Source organism: Melopsittacus undulatus, chromosome 9, assembly GCF_012275295.1.
Source record: "Melopsittacus undulatus isolate bMelUnd1 chromosome 9, bMelUnd1.mat.Z, whole genome shotgun sequence".
Classification (NCBI taxonomy): Eukaryota; Metazoa; Chordata; class Aves; order Psittaciformes; family Psittaculidae; genus Melopsittacus; species Melopsittacus undulatus.
In genome coordinates, this window is record NC_047535.1 from 36,567,396 (window position 1) to 36,584,902 (window position 17,507).

General features: G+C 46.3%; 1 long non-coding RNA gene across 10 annotated transcripts in view; it reads left to right on the plus strand.

Moving 5' to 3' along the window:
* The window catches only part of LOC115945342 (uncharacterized), a 254,563-nt gene that overhangs the window by 200,220 nt on the left and 36,836 nt on the right, over window positions 1-17,507 (plus strand). For 9 of the 10 annotated variants that reach the window (XR_004549959.1, XR_004549962.1, XR_004549964.1 and 6 more), the window contains exons 4-6: window positions 7,762-7,881; window positions 14,411-14,504; window positions 15,381-15,601. This is a non-coding gene — a long non-coding RNA (uncharacterized lncRNA). The remainder of the gene's footprint in view (window positions 1-7,761; window positions 7,882-14,410; window positions 14,505-15,380; window positions 15,602-17,507) is intronic. The other variant, XR_004549960.1, reaches the window with a different exon arrangement.

Consider the following 17,507-nt stretch of genomic DNA (forward strand, 5'->3'; position numbering starts at 1 on the left):
ATCACTTGGGAGACACATATATCATGCCAATAGCATCCATAAATATTCTTAATCCCAGTTTGCTGGCAGTTTGCTCTTGTTTTAATCTAATGCAAATGAGATCCCAACTCGTATGAGAAGCCAGTGTTCTGCCTGGCTCCACTGATAATAATCCCCCCCTCCCTGCCTTGAAATGAAGCATGCTGTGGTTGTATTTTGAATATAAACCCACACTTATTTCATGTTTACATGGTCTCGAGGCTTTGAAGTCCTTCAAGGGCACCCTGAAATGTGCCTTCACTCGCTACTGGTTACCAGGCACTAGAGGAAATACTGGAGGCTGTTCAGAACAACAGCCGCAAGGCAGAGATAGGGATGTACTGGAGACTCATCTGGTAATGCCAAAAAAAGAAAGCACTGTGCTTTAGGAGGGTTTCTCAAGTGCTCACCAGCACAGTAGGCGTGGGGTGGTGGGATGTCATCCTTGTGACGACTGAAGTGAGTGGGGTCAGCCAGAATTAAGCTGCAGCTCACAGCTTTGAGCAGGGCTGTTGCCTCACCGCATCATCCAAAGGTGTGTTCGGTGCGTGGTGGTACATGTCACCCTCATTAAGCTTCATAACGTCACGCAGATCTGAAGCTGGTGATTTGCTTCTGGGACCACTGCCATGCCTCGGGGTGCCTGACGGGAGGATTATTTTTGTTCTTTGCAGAAGACACTGTTTTCCAAATGGATCATAAAAAGAAAAATGTGCTCGTAGGTGTTGAAAGAGCAAATGCTTTTGCGTTTGCCTGCGCTGTGCTTTTTCTGGTTTCTCCAGTCTTTGGAAGCAAATGGGAGCTTTCATCCTGAATTTAAATTCTGGGTCCTTGTGCACTGGCTTGGACCGCATAACTACAGTGAGGACTGTGATTCTGGGGGGAAGGCAATTGAAGCAGTGTACAGGGATTCACAAAACACACCTTCTGAAGTACCATCTGCTCCCTTAGCCAAATTTTGCCTTTTACGTTTTCCTGGGTCTTTTCAGTTTTGTCCTTGGTTTGTAGGCATTCATGCTCTCATACACCCCCAGAGTGCTTCTGAAGCTCTGTTAGGTCTGCATCTGTGCCTGGTTTGAAATCCATTTCATCTTTTCTCATGGAGGCGATGGTAACCCACACTGCAGTTTTCCATGAGGCAATCTGCCATAGTGTGTCTTGCTGTCAATGCTCTCATTACACGCTTTTTCTTTACTCCATGTTACCAGAGACCTTGCCTGGATCCATCCATGCTTGTCCTGGAGGTTGCTTCTGGTGTGGTTTTTTTCCCCATGTCTTTGGGTTTTAGTCAGGTTTCTGCAAGTCCTTCCTGAGAAGTCCCTGGTGCCTCCTTATATACTAATCTTGGAGGATTGTGCCTCTGGTTTTCTGCTCTGTAGCATTTGGATCCATATGGAGACTTCTTATTTGTTAGTAGCTCCCCAGGCCTACAGCTGGCCCTGTCCCCTACACCAGCATGCTTCTCTTTAGCCGTGTGACTCTGCAGTTCTCTTCTGAAATCCTTTCCATTACTCATCCTTTTAATCCTTTTAAACTGCCCACTTGAACAGCACATTGTAGGCTGGGATGAGGAACTCACCCAGGCTTGAGCTATACTGGAGGCTGCTGGTTCTGTGCTGCTGATTCTTTGCATATGGTGGTACCTCATTTTTGTTCAGTATTTTTGTCTTGGTTTAAGTGCAGTCAGTAACTCAGACCCACGCAGCTGCTCGCTCACTCCCCCCCTTCTCCCCCCAACCACACTCCCAGAGGGATGGGGAGAAGAATCAAAAGAATGTAACTCCCATGGGTTGAGATAAGAGCAGTCCAGTAGCTAAGGTATAACACAAACCACTGCTGCTACCACCGATAACAATAATTATAAGGGAAATAACAAGGGAAGAGGATACAGCTGCTCACCACCCACTGACCAATACCCAACCTGACCTGAGCAGTAAGCTAGCCCTTTTGGGTGCCTCTCAGTTTGCATCCTGGGCATGACATGCTGTGGTATGGAATACCTCTTTGGCTAGCTTGAGTCAGGTGTCCTGTCTCTGCTTCTTCTTGGCTTCCCATCCTCCCTGGAAGAGCATGAGACTCAGAAAGCCCTTGTTCAGACCAAACATTAGAGCAGTAACTAAACCCATCGGTGTTATCAGCGCTATTCCCAGGCCAAAAGTCAAAACCACAGCTCTGCACCAGCTGCTAAGAGGGAGAAAAAGAATGACTGCTCCTGCTGAACCCAGGACAATTTTCAAACAGCTCTTTTCTGTCAGGTCAACAGAAAGAATTTTTCATGGACATTTTTCCCAGAAGAAGGAGCCAGTGAGGATGTCCCCATCACAAGGTGGGTCCTCGCTGGGTACTGTGGAGGCAGAGCTGGTGCTATGTGAATGGCCAGAAGGAAATCAGTCGTTAACCACAGATGATTCCTCTGGTGGCACAACCTGTGTTATTGGATGCACAGTTATCAAATCTTACCTACTGTTATAAAACCACATTAAAATGGAAACAGCAACTTCAGAGAATTCTCTTGTGTCTCATTTCATTCACGGACCGTCCAAGCTCTGGTTGCAGGGTTTATCTCTTTGGAGCAGTCTTCATAGGTGGATGGACGTTGTCTCTTTTTGCTATGAATTCTTCATGGCATTGTTGCTCTCCTGACTTACTTTTTTATGCAATTCACGAAAGCATTATCACCAAACTGTCTGTGCAGGGAAGTGATGATCAGTGACAGCCTGAATATATCACATCAACAACTTCCTACGAGGCACTTGCTACCTCCACAGAAGTTATTTGCAGATAGTTTTTGTTACTCTTTGTCTTGTCCAAAGGGAAAAGAGTTGCTCAAAAACTAGAAAGGTCAGTGGAGCCTCCAGAGATTGCCTCTTGTTTCCATGTGGTCTTGGCAGGTCCTGTTTTCCCAGCCTGTGAAAGGAGGATGTTCTTACTGGATGGAGGTGGGAAAAGTGTTGAGATGTGCCACACGAGTCTGGGAGGTACCTGACTGCAGAGAGAAAGTGAAATGGTCCAGTGTTCTGCAGTGAACCCAAACTACACGAGATAGAGTTTGAACAGAGCAGGCCACAGTTGTGCTTCTTGCTCCGAAGTGAAGTCAAAGGGAGTGTGTCAAGCAGGCAGCCATCGCCATGGGACAGCACACTGCCTGCACAAATGTGCTGCTGCTCTGTACAGAGCATCACTGATGCTCAGTGAGATGCAGTTTCCAAAGTGGCCATTGGTTGCTTGCCTGTTCCTCTTGAGGCTGGTCTGGGAGCTTTGTGCTGGGGGTAGGATGACAGAGGTTGTACATTGGCATTTGTCAAGTGGAAGAAATAAGTGACAAAGCAGCCTTGCAGAGAAATGTTTTCTCTACTAGCTGTTTACGTGTGTGTTTATTTTAATTAACCTCCAAACAATGTATTTGATTGTTTTTCTTTCATTTCAAATATTATTTGAGCCCAGCTTCGAAGTGACCTCCTGAGACAGTGTTTCAAATGATTCTTGGTAGAGAACAACCTTTGAGTAAGAGCTAGAGCCTTGTAATGAGGCCTCAAAACATTAAAGCCATCACTTCATCTCCTCAGGTACCTGCAGCCTGGAATACATTCTCCTTATATGCCTCTTTTTTTGAACTCTAGGAGGGGTGACAGAGTTATTAATGAAAACAGTGGCATGCACAGGATTTGAAAAGGGAACAAGAAACACGAAAGGCCTGTGAGCAGTTTCCTCCTCCTCTCTTTCCCCTGCAATTTATTCTATTCCTGGTTTTCTGTGTGCTATCTCTTCCTTGGAAAAAAAAATACCCAACCAACCCACATTCCCCATCCAGACTTATTTTGAGATGGTGCTTGGGAACACCTTTTGCTTTGAACTGAATCATTGCTTTATTTCATAGGTACAGAGGCAGCAGCAGGGACCGCACACACACTCCCTTGCATCAGGTGTTGCTGCTATGCAGACATACCACAAAAAGACGTGTACACAGTAAATCCCTACCCTGGTATGGGAATAAGAGAGAGTGACTCAGAAGCACCTTTTTCTTTGGGTTCTCAGCCCTTTTTGAGTCTATGAGGACCACTGATGATGTCTCCATGTAGGTGAGGCTCTTGATGTGAAAAGACATATAGCTAGTTACAGGTGAAGACTAAAAGTCAAATAAAGGAATCCAGTGCTGGCCATCTCTTCAGGTAACAGTTCAGAGCCTGTTAACCAACCTGGAATCCTTCTCGATGTCCCACAGAAAACTTCCTTTGTGTAATCTACTTTTATGCAACTTTCTTGCCTCTATTCCCTATCACTGAGAAAAGCTGGTGTCCTGACTGGCCTGAATGCTGCAAGAGTAAGTGTATTGTCTGTAGTGAAGTAATTTCTAAAAATTAATACATTAAAAATGTTTCCTTCCTCTCCAGTAATGATAATGTTAATTTTTGAGCTTCCTGCAGTGGAACATTTTCTTAATTGAATTCCTAATTCATTGAACATCTCTAACAAGCATTAATGGCAATTATCATCTTACCGGCTTCATTCTTCTAAGGAACTCTCTTTGGAGACTGGTTCATGAAACAAAGGCATTTTTCCCCTCTCAGGACAAGGTTTTAACTCTACCCTTTGCTCACCAGTCAGCATCAACCCGGGACACTCCTTCAGACCAGGGAGTGAAACAGGGGTGAGTGCTGGGTTCCTCTAGTTGCTGTCTCCAGCTTTTACATCTCGTTTAGATGTGGCATACACAGTTCCCATCTCTAGGACCATTTATCCTTTATCTTTGGTATTTCCAGAGTTTAATTATTATTATACCTCAGTGCTTCCCAAGATCTGAAGTATTTATTCAAGACCGGCACAGGGTGAATGAGCTATGAAGGGATTTGTGTTCTTTTGGGAGGAAAATCCCAGTCTGGCATACTTTGAGAAGCCAGCACCATCCCTTCCTTTCGCAGCCAGGGCTGACCGTTCACAGTTTGCAATTCAAAGTGAAGAGACAGTCCAGAGGCTGCAGGAACATCCATGGAATGATTTCCAGGGCAACCCCACATACTGCTACTGGTTGTGCAGGAGCTAAATGGAGCATGAGTGTATCAAATAGCTGCAGCGCTGCCAGCTTATTGCAGCCAGGAAAGCCACGCTTACAACATGCAGAACAGCCCAAGCGATCTTGGGCCATGCTGGGTCGTTTCCCATGGCAGAGGCTTTTTGCATGATTACTTTGTGGCTGTCGTTTTGTGACTTGCCAAGGCAAGACTAGAGATGAAGCACGTTTGAGGCATTATTCTTTAGATCTGACAGAGAGCTGGCAAGGTTGGGAGAGTGGGGGGAATAATGGGAAATAGTCCCCTCTTCACAGGAGGTCTGAATTCTTCCCAGTTCTTCTCTGAAGGTCACTGTCAATCATGAGCTCAGTTACAGCATAGCTCCTGCAGAACATCTCTCCCTTGCTGTCCAGCTTCATTATGATTCCTGTTTTCTCTTGCCTCCCAGGGCAGCATTATAATGCACTTTCATTGCTGCTCACCAGGGAAGGGAGCCCTTGTAAGAAAACCTCTTGTGCAGGGAATAGTCCTGATATAAAGCTGTTTATGTGCAGTGGGAAGATGCATAGCACAAAATCACTCTGCAGGCTTCCTCTGCAGTTCATTGGATGAAGCCTTGTGTGGCATGCTTTAGTGTGAGGTGTCCCTGCCCATGGCAGTGGCGTTGGAACTAGATGATCTTGAAGTCCCTTCCAACTGTAACCATTCTATGATTCTGTGATTATAAATATGACAGCAGGCAGGTGAGCACTGCTGGCTACAAGAGAACATTATTCCCCTTCTGATAAATTATCAAGTTAAGCTGTGTAGAAGGAAAACACTGATAATCTTCTATCTCAGGAAAACTGAGCACAAGCAAAAGTACAGGGCTATTTATGCTAACTCTGCAAGACCAAAGTGTGTGCAATAACACCTGAAACTCCCATGGCTCAACACAGCTGCTAACAGAAGTTGTCTGAGGACTGGCTTGACCATTTCACTGTTTAGTGGTTATTTTGCAGAAGACACACTGTGCTGAAGATGCTTTTCCATTTGGGTTAACAGAGGAATGCTCTCCAAAAACTCTGAACATGCACAATATTTGTAACTTAATATGCAAGGAAGTGTGTGGCCAGTTAAGCCTCTGATCATTTAAAATTAGCACATGTGGGTCAGAGAATACAGCCCAATCCAATTAGAGCTGAGTGCTTTGCTAAAGGCATGTATAAAACCAGGTGCTATGGAGAGGAAGAAACATCTAGAGACTTCTCAGTCCCCATCCACAGACGAAGACTCTGCCCTTTTAGTGTAATTTGAATATTCTTCCCATGACTTTGATTTGGAGTGGAGAAGAAAGAGATCACAAACACCCATGGATCTTCTACAGCTTGTGTCATATTTTCCAGCTCTCTCCTTTTCACTGGTCACCTGTATGGAATGCAAGACGTATCTTACTCAAGGCCAGAGCAGAGAAAACAATGCTCACTATGCTATACATATATTGAGTTAGGAACTCAAGTCAGATTGTAGTTCAGTATTGTGGGGGGTGGTGGAGCAAGGTTTTCTTCCCTGCACAGCCCAAGTGGTGGAGCAGTTGGTACAGACTCTCTGCTGTCACCTCTTGTCATTCTGTGTGCTGGTTCGGTGGCTCAGTGACACATCCCACAGTCTGGGGGACTCCTTTAGCTTCATTCCTTACTTGTTTAATGCCTTTTCTTCATTTTTATTAGTAACGCCAGTTTTTACTAAGGATAGAAGCTTGTACCAAGCATGCATCATTTAACTAAAGGGATGATACAAACATGTGTCTGAAATTTCCTGTGGATATTGACTTCTGGGAGGTTGTCCCTATTTTGTTTTGACTCTGGCAAATTGGTGTCTGTGTAGTGCTTCCTTGGAACAATTTAGTTTGCTTTGAAAGCAGTAGCTCATTTAAGGCCACTTAGTACACGCTCTCAAGTCAAGCTGCATCAGAGCTTCAACTGATTTCAGCTTTCATTAAGCAAATTTCAGATGTCTCTTTACATCAGGGGCCTCTCAATATGCTGATATTCTTCATGGCTGTGGGCAGAGCAGTCTGTCCACTAGAGACCTACCCAGAAAGGTGACCACTGCCTAGCACTGTGTTTGTTCAGGTGGATCTAGCCATATTCTCCAACGTGCCCTGTGTCTCGTCATGCTTGGCGGGTGAGCCTGCTATTAAAGACTTCCAAATTGTATCTTGTTTGTATTTTTTGTTTTGGTTTTATTTAGAGAAGCTGGACAGTTTCAGGTATGAGTGCACCCATGTTTCAAATCAGGTATTGTCATCAGTGAAGAGCCTCCACTGTGTACTTTAGAGGATGTCTCCTGAGAATAAAACAAAGTCACATAAAGAGAATGTAATGTCCTTTGGAAGCAGAATGAATAAACTGGTTTCCTGGAGGCAGTTTTAGAGGGTTTGTTTGGAGGCAAGCCCTCATCATCAGTGCATACAGCAGCCTTGGAACCCTCTGAGCACTTACAAATTGTTGCAGAATTTGCTTCCAGGTAGGACTAGAAATCAGGATGTTAACCCAGAGCCCTGGAGCCTGTGCCATGCATGCTGGGGGCAGAGAAAACACCAGCAGTCAAACAGGACAAGCACATACAATAACCCCTGTCAGATGATTACATTCCCTTTGTAATTAAACTTCTGGTTTGTGTTTCAGTGCATTCCTTGCTGCATTGAAGTCACTGCTGTTCCATGATGTCTTCTCTTTTCTGCATTGCTCAGGTAGTTCTGCTGCTTCAATCACAGTAATGCTGGAGCTCTTCAGAAAGCATAACATCATGGGACCTGCATTTTATCTTTTGTGGCTCTTCCTTCTTCCATGTCCCTGAGATGATGAACCAGGTGAGTGTTTCATTTTGGTGTTTTCCTTTCTTCATCACTGCTGACAAACAAGTGAGAGCAAAGGAGAAGCTTAGGAACTTAGCACTTGAAACGTGGTTCAGTTCTGAGATCTGGTGGGAACTCATTTTAAGGTTAGTGCTTGAGAAAGGTGGGGTTTATTTCCGTGTTTCCCAACCAACTGGTCTAATGGAGGTTGGGAAGCAGGTCATTCCAAGCTTCACTGTGGCCTCAGTGGCCTGTACGTATTTAAGAAAACCCCAAGAGCTGAAGATGGACTTTGAGTAGAGGAAAATGACAGGGAGGATGGCTGCCCATCATAGGATCATAGTATAGTTAGGGTTGGAAAGGACCTTAACATCATCCAGTTCCAACCCAGGGACATCTCACACTAAACCATGTCACCCAAGGCTCTGTCCAACCTGGCCTTGAACACTGCCAGGGATGGAGCATTCACAACCTCCCTGGGCAACCCATTCCAGTGCCTCACCACCCTAACAGTAAAGAACTTCTTCCTTATATCCAATCTAAACCTCTGCTCTTTAAGTTTCAGCCTGTTACCCCTTGTCCTATCACTCCAGTCCCTAATGAATAGTCCCTCCCCAGCATCCCTATAGGCCCCCTTCAGATACTGGAAGGCTGCTATGAGGTCTCCACGCAGCCTTCTCTTCTCCAGGCTGAACAGCCCCAACTTTCTCAGCCTGTCTTCATACGGGAGGTGCTCCAGTCCCCTGATCATCCTCGTGGCCTCCTCTGGACTTGTTCCAACAGTTCCATGTCCTTTTTATGTTGAGGACACCAGAACTGCACACAGTGCTCTGAGGGAGGTCTCACAAGAGCAGAGTAGAGAAGCAGGATCACCTCCTTTGACCCTGCTGGTCACGCATCAAATAATGGTATCATTTAGCTGCTGGCCAGGTCAGTGAGTGGCCCTGCAAAGCACCATGTAACACTTAGATTTTCTGAAGAACATGATAAATGATATTACCGATCTTATATCACCTAGAAATGAGACGTGTGGGCTTCAAGGGTCCTCGTCTTGGAATAGGAGTGTCGGAGAGCAGTTCCACCCAATTGCATTAGCATGGGGAGCCTGGGAGAGAGCACTCTCTGAGCCCAGGGTATTACCCATGGTAATACAAGTTATGTTACTAGCTAAAAGAGATGTAAGCTTGGAAATGTTGCAAAGGGATAAAAATATGCAGAGAGACAGTTACTGCAGCTCAGCCATGTCCTCCTGACAGTGGTCTGTAGGAGAAGCTAAGCAAGCTGTTGTGGCTGTCAGAAGAATAGATCTCAATATCCATAAAAGATTGATGGTCCAAGCCCTGCTCTCAGCCAGGTAATTTTCACTACAAAATGTAACATTATTATCTACACTAGGCATCCCATAGACTTACTGAGTCTGTAAGAAGCCCCCCAAGCCTCTTACATTAGATAGAAATCCCAGAAAGAGTTGGTTGAATGTCCCAGGCTGGGATCTTGTGACAAAAAGGAAAGGAAAATGTGCACTAGAAACAGTATGTGTACAGCTGAGAGATTCAGGAGGGTGATCCAACCCCCTGCAGTTAGAGGAAGAGACTGTTGTGACTCTTAACTCTCATACTCTGGCTCGGATCCTAAACAGTTACTGAGGCCAAATTATTAATAGAGAAGGTGAGTGACAGATTCCAGACACTCAAGTCAAGCTGCCTCCTGACATTTTCTGTCGGTAAAAATAAGTAGCCTTTCTTTACATCGAACAGAAATCTCTTCCCTGGCTCTCCTTGATGGTTCCCCCTCCTCTCTCCACCTCCAGACATGTCTGAACAGTATAATTTCCTTTTATTTTTAGCCACCTTTCATAATTGAAAGTATCTCTGTGTCAAAGAGAAAACGTTCCCATGAATTCCTCAACAGGCACTTACTGAAAGCAATTGATAAAACTGAAATATTTAATGGGGTTTTATACCTGTAGACTTGGTGACACACATCTCAAAGGCAGAATTTTAATGGTATCAGGATGGATGGGCATAGGGCCATCATCTCCCCAGTTTTGCTGGTGCTTCTCTTTTGGGATCAGTATTGGATCCACATATTGGAGCTTTGGGAAGTGGTGGCTTCACTGACCCCAGAGTGTCCTGCTTTTCCAGCTGAATTCCTACTGAATACTGCCACTCGGGGTAAAGCCGATGGTTCTCACTTGTCAGTAGTACTTAAGGTGGCTGCAGTGCTATCCAGAGGTCCAGCCATGTTCACAGGCAGCTATTCATCTCATCTAAGGTCAGAACTACTTGGAGTCATAGCTATGGTCCAGCTAGCCCCATTCCTTCTGTTGCAAAGTGGCCAGAGTAGATGCCTCTTGAAGACTATGAAACAGGAGCTCCTTCACATGGTCTGCTGCATATGTGCTGCTCACCTGCATGAGTTTGTGTTCGGGATCTTCCCAAGGCATCGCTTGGGATTTGCATTCAACAGTCTTTGAAGGATTTTTCCTCCCTGGATTAGCTCACCTATTCCTAGGCCATTTCTGTGCTCCCATTTCAGTGCTCAGGGAGCAGATATTGCTCATCCTCAGCAACTCAGCTGGATTTTGCCTTGGCCTAAAGAGCTGCAACCAGAGCATTTCAAAGAAGAGAAGAAACAGCCCCTCCACAGCACACAGTGAGGCAGGAGTTGATTCAATCGAATGTGGCTACTAAAACCCGCCTCCAGAATTCAAGGCTTTAATTACATCCACTTTGCAAATCAAGCTCTTCTAATCAAGCTCTTTTGTTGTGACTCACCTCTAGCCCAGAGCCGACTGCTGTGGAGGTGGAGAGGACTCACCTCTGTTCTCCTCTGCCCTTTCCCCCTCCCTCACCAGCTAATAACATCTCCTTCATATGTGGCCCCTTCTAGACTGCCTCCCCTTGCCCTCCAAGTGTCACTGCTCTGTCTCCAGCCACTTCCCAGCATGAGCAGTAGCTTGGTGGAGCAGGGTGTTGGGAACACTGTTGTGTCCAGAATTAAGGAGGCAGGACCCCTCCTTCTCGCTGCTGCCCCAGGTGTGGGTGTCAGCCTAAGGAGGGTCTCACTTACTGCCTGTGTCAGTCCCTCACATTTGTTTGTTCCAAAAGCTGTGCAAGAGATTTTTCAGCGTACCATGTCCATCATAACACATCTGGAATTTATGAATCATAACTAATCATGTTGCCAGGTACAGAGAGGATTGTATGATGTGTGATGTAATAACTCCCAACCGTTTAATCACCTGTGGTGGGTTCTGAGCATGTTGCATGGCAGGTAACTGACCTTTAAAAGTGAAACCACAAAGGGTGTTATTTCATAGGTGTTTCCTCACTCTGCTTAGCTAGAGCATCATTGGAAATAGCGGGACCCCCTAGCCTGAAGGAAGCAAGCACAAGTGTTGTCCCACAAGTGGTGTCACATCTCAGAGGAGTTTGGGATTTCTGCAGTGATTTCAACAGCAAGGGAAGGAGCTGAAGCTGTATTTTGCATGAGCATGTTGTTGCACAGGTGTCTGTAGAGGCCCGGAAGGCCATATGGTCTCCAAAGGAAGCTGGAAGGGTTCTGCTACAGAGATGTTATTGAGGACCCATAACTGTAATCTAGCCATCCAGTGTACCTGCATGTGAGTTGTGTAGGGTCAGAGCTAGCAAACTCATGCCATTTGTGCAGTGTTCATTCACTCCTGTCCATCAGCCCCAAAGAAACTCTTTCCCTTATGAAGAGCTGCCTCCATGAGGAAGATTTGAATAATGGAGATAATGAAGATGTCTCTTGCCGGGCAATGACTGTCCCTTCCTGCTGACACCCCACCACTGCAAGCAGCTGAAGCATGCACCACCAGCACAACGTCCTCAACAACCTCTTAGGCTAAGCTTAACTTAACCACTACAAACATACCTGCCATGTGAACACAATTACATCTAATTGCTGAGATAAATTAGAAATAATCGCCCAATTGACATTCACCTTCCTTCCACAGGCATCTGTGAACAAGCAGGGAGGTTCTGGGTACCCCATGCTCTGCCCAGGCACTGATGGTGACTTTCTCAGACAGCCAAGGCTCAATTCTTGCTCTTGAACATCTTCCCTGCAGCCCTTGAGTGGTTCCATCTGAAAAACAAAGCGGTGACATTTCAAACATTGCCTCCCACAGTGTCTCTCTTCAGCCTCCACTGCTGCTTGCTGCGGGTTCAGAAGTCTCTGGTAGATCAGCCTGCCCTGATAAACACTGTGGGTATGCCAAAACAGAGGCAGTTTTGCAGAAGGCAGTGATTTGGCTGCGGGTGCTGCCAGTGTGTGTCTCTCTGGGGCTTGCAGTTTGTTTCAGCATTTTGTGGTTTGGTTCATTTTGGATTTAATTTTCTTGTAGGAGATACCAACAAAGCAACAGATTAATGTTTGCAAATAATGGTTTGGGGCTGGGGGGAAACATTGTTTCTTTCAAATCTATTTTGAAATGCCAGGATTTCCTATGGAGCAGTAGTCCCCCTTTGCTATCAGCTCACAGCATCGCTTCTAGTTACATATAACTTAATGCCACTATGAAAGGACCTGAACGTCTTTCCCACTAATATTCTTTCAGGATGGTGAATTATTTAAAATGCTTTCAATGGCTTTAGTCTGTTCCAAATCACAATCTCATATTTCATTATCTCAATCTCATCATCGATTATTTCTTTTCTGGGATCTCCTGTCAAGGACAAAAGGTGCAGCTGGTACCTTCCTGGGTGGTGATGGAGATCAGGGCACATGGGCTCTTGTATGATGCACTTAGCCAGCCAGAGCTAGGGGTGGTTGTGACCTGCACAACCTGGGGCAAGCTGGAGAAGAGCAAACCAGCAGCTGAGCAGAGAAATTGCACAAGCAAGGTGAAGTAGACACTATGGTTGGAGGAGAGGGAACATAGAACAAAACAAGAAAAGTTCTTTGAAGGCAATGGGAAGAGTTTGTATTTGATATGCCTCCGTAAATGCTGTTTTCTGGCTCCTGGGAAAACTGCTCAGTAGTCATAGCAAGAAAAGAGAGTAAAGAATAATGTGTCCAGCAGAAATTTGTGTAGTGCTTGTCTCAACAGAGAGTAATTGCTGAAGACTGGAGTCTGCTCAGGGCACTGAAGCTAACACCTCTGCACTCACCAGAAGTGGGACCTTGGGTGACCACAAGCAGTAAGCTTGGGATGTCATTAAAACAGCAACACCTGCCCAGGAGTTTCAGTGTGCTGCTAACTTGGAGGGAAGATGCCACCTACTAAATCATCCGAACTACTTCCTGCAGCACCTGGTTTTTTCCTCACATCTCCTACCCAAATAGTGGCTAGACCCATATAAAAATGCTCTCTGCTGAAATAGCTGGACTGGGCATTGCTGGATCCACAACACACATCGCCAGCAGGAGGCTGCAGAAGTAACATACAGAAGGAGTAATGCCTGCATCCATTATCACAACCCTCCCTGGAGGCAGGCTCTGCAGGTACTTGTGGCTGACTGCAGGCTCTTGGAGATGTATTCAGCCAGTACATTGGTGGGGTTTGATGGAGAAAAGGTAGCATAGGTGTGGGACAGTGCATATACAGGATGAATTTTATGAGCTGCGTGGGACTGAGTAGCCTACACAGCAGCACCTCTTGGGCTCAGCATCCCAGCTACTGCAAGAGGCAGTAATTCCCCTTTCCTTCCTGCTTTTTCCATCCCTTATGCTTTTGGACAGGACTTGGAATAAGTGTCCTCAGAGCAAGCTAAGTTGGAGTGCGGTGAAGCTGGAAGGAGGGCTGTGAAAATCCAGCAGGGAACCAAATGGGTTCCAGCAGCAGCTTCTCAGAGATGGGCTTCCAGGGACAGTGTGGCCAAGGCTGCCTGTGGACAGTGCCAAAAGAAAAAGCCATGAACATTGCCTAGATCCCCTCCCACAAACACCACCCCTGTCAATGTAAACACGTGGATGGAAGCAGCTTATTCCCTGTCAGCTCTTTCCTGCTTGCCTGGAGCCAGTGGTGAGAGCAGGAGCTGATGTCACAGAGGGACCCTGCAAATCCTCGGATGAAGGCCCGGATGGAGCCCTGTTTCCCAGGAGGATCGGGGTGGATTGGATAATTAATCACAGCTTGTCTGGGGGAGGTTGAGGAAGTCTGAATAAAGGTGTTAACGGCTCTTAAAGGCTTTCCCAGTTCACAGAGGGTGCTGCCTCAAACAGATTATCTGGAAATATTATTAGCTGGAGCGAGAAAGGGTTTTTTCCTCCTCTGGGTTCTTTGTAGCCACCCTAAATCTGCTTGAGCCATGGAGACAGGTTTTTATTGTGTGCGGGGAGATGGGGAGAGGTGTTGGCTGTCAATGGGTCAGCAATTAATTGGTTTATTCCTTTCTCACGGTTATTTTCTACCCAACATCTGCTAAAAACCCTGTGCCCACTTTGTCCCAGCTCAGCCAGCAGCTGATCTGAACCACAGGGATTTGCACTGGGGGGAACCTCAGACTAAGAGGTCAGCTTTACTGGGAGGTCCCTTTTCCCCTGCCAAGCCTCTTTTCCTGTTGTCTCATCATAGGACAAGGATGTGATTAGTGTTTTCTGCCATGGGATGTCAGCTGAGGGGTAAGAATTGTGTGCCAACAGGAAGAAAGAGCCACCAGAGATGGGTGGTAAGTGAATGCAGAGACATGGCCCCTTTACTCCAACAGAAACTTTCACATGCCTTTGTAGCCCATTAATTCAGACAAATGTTCTTGTTCAGCCCTGTGCTGCATTCTCTCCTTGCAGAAGTGGCCCTCAGCCATGTGTTTTTGAAGAGGGTGGGCTCTCTATTTCCTGCTGCCATCTGGGAAACCGTTTATCATAAAACCAGCTTTACTGGAGGAACATTCCTGTTTACCCATAGCTTTATCACAATTCTAGTGCCTTTGCAAGTCAGAAACAGGAGGTGCCATCAAAGCAAAAACCTTGTGCCCAGCTCAGCCCAGTTTCTGCCCACCAGCTCCACCGCTATAAATTAGCTGAATTTGGTGGTGGGACTGTGCCAGGCAGCAAGGTCTTGGTGGGAGCATCACAGATTTCTCTCTTACAGTAATTGCTCTGGTAGTGCATCTTGAGCTAGAAAATCACCTTTCAAACCAGAGCAGGAATAGAGAAAGAACATGGCTTTGGCCTGAAGATTTTTGATAGCTGTAGTTTGACATCACTTGGCTTTGAGTGAAAACCAAACATCTTTAGTCCTAGCAAGGTGATGGAGCAGGATAGTCCCATTCTGCAATGCCTGCCTGGCCTCCCCAGAGTGTGCTGGGCAAGTGGGAAACCCCCTCTGTGGAGAAATTAATCTGAAATCACATTGTCCACAGGGAACATTCTTGCCGTGCTGCTGCTTGTCTCCCAGCTCTTCCTAGATCTTTAATTGGAATTAGGTGCTCTGAGTAGAGTCCCTTGGGCTGCTTTCTTCATGGTCGTATTGATTTCCAGCAACTAAGTTAGCCACAATGCATAATGAAAGCAGCAGATTTCCAGGTCTCTCTTTTCCTTTACAGAAGAGTGTCCTTTCAAGCATGAAGCACAGCAAGTCCAAAACAGATCCCCATTCTCCTTGGGGATCAACCTGCAGGGTCAATGAGAGAAACAGAACAAGTCCTCAGGACTCTCAAGAGCTAAACTGCAAAACCACGGGCTTCAGCAAAACCCTTCGAGCCAGCCCATCTCCCAGCAGAGCCTCTGTCCCTTTCTCTCAACTCAGGGCTGGAAACAATGACAGGTATGGAAAAACCATTACAAATAACTAAATAGCCCTTCATGCAGTGATGCTGCATAAGAACTTCCCCAGATGCTGAGGAGACTGCGGGAGCACTCCCTGGAGCAAGTGGACACGGGGTGCTGGTGTGTCTGGAAATGGCCCTGCAGTGATGGGAGGCTAAACTTTCTGGTTGTCTGGACCATCTGTGGCCAGACCTCTCACCCAGCCCTGCAACCTCTCTGGGGTTTCTGGACAGTCTGATGTCTGCCCCATGGGAGTCCCACTGTAGGCTAAGTGATTTGAAGCAGTGGCAGCAGAGCAGGGGGATACTCTGTTTCCTCGAGGCATAAATGTAATTTTGTGTTTAAAATTGCTTTTTCCTCCCAAAAGGCCAAGCTGTTAAGAGGCAGAGGGGGAGCTGGCTGGCTAACCAGGAAGGCCACAGTGGGATAGAGGAGAAGGGACCAGGCACTGTCTGTGTTAGCACTGGCAGCCAGCATGTTAACCATGGGAAGGGAGAGATGCTGGCCAAGGGCTCCAGCAGAACCCAGTCAAGTGCAACCCACTAGGGGCTTCTTACTGTTGGTCCACTGGCACCTGGAGCAGCACGTGTTGGAGCAGCATGTGTTCTACTGGAGCTGGCAGGAACCAGGAGAGGGACAGGTTGTCTTGAAGTTGGACTCTCACTACTGTGTTAAGTAAAACCAGAAAGCAAAGGGTCAGTGTTTCCGGTGCACAGGCAAGCTTTGAACTAAGCTAAGCTTTTGCATGTTCCTGTGTCCCTTTCCTTCCTGAAGGATGCTTCTGGTAACACGTTTCTAGGGAAGGAAATCAGCCATCAGTCAGCAGGGTGGCACAGGGAATTCTGAACTTGATGGTGCTAGATAAATGTGGAGAGACACTCCAAGAGGAGCAACTGGACAAGGGGCTTGTCACAAGCATCTCCTTCCAGCACTCCTCACTTCCCTGAAGACTTTAATTCTGCAAAGCAAGCTGGATTGTAGCCACTGGAACTGAACAGATGTACCTGGTTAGTCTTGCTGCCCATACAGGGATATCTAGGTGTAGTGCACATGATGGAGAAGAGACCAACTGCTCGTTCTTGTCTTGGAAGAGCCTCCTCCTGGAAGTGAAGGACAAGGGTTCATACCACAGCTTGTGTTTCACCAGTAACTTCTCCTGCTGTTAAAAGTACATTATCTCTCTTAATCATGCAAGGCTTATTTTCCCACACTGGAAAATGAATTCATCACCATTGGCAAAGCTAGGGTCTGGGAAGCTTTAATTACTGTTTGTATGGTGCTTTGGGGCTCTGGAGTGAATGGTGCTGGAGGCCTGGGAAGGGTTCTGTTATATATTGGCAGTAACTTACATTTTATTATATATGTGAGCTCTGTGGTCCTGTCAGCAGCTCCTTCCTGATGCCTAGATGCAGTGGGGCTTCCTAACACAAGTAGTAGAAATACCTCCCCTCTTGTAGCTACTTACTGCTGCTGAGCATCACTGCATAGTACGAGATGCACCTACTAAAACTCAGTGTCCACCTCCAGCCAAAATAAGCCAAACAAGTATGTGCCTGTAAATACTCACCTGCTACACAGGGGAGAAGAGCCCTAAAGCTCTCCTCTCATGAGGTTTTTCCCATTAAATCATCTCTTCCTTAGGCAATGCAGCCACATCCTGTATTAACCTTCCTGTCCCCTCCCCCTTGCTCAGAACAACACCTCCTTAATTATAATCCATTAAATTCCTTTCTCCTTTACCTGGAAAAAAAGGGGATTTGGGGACAAGGAACAAATGTGAAGGCGTAAGTCTCTTTTCATGGGAAAGGAAATCTATCCAGCGCCCTGCTGAGAACCCTGCTTTGCCTAAACCCCAGCATAATGCAGTAAGAAGTTAAGGCTCTTAGCGGGTGAGCAGTGCAGTA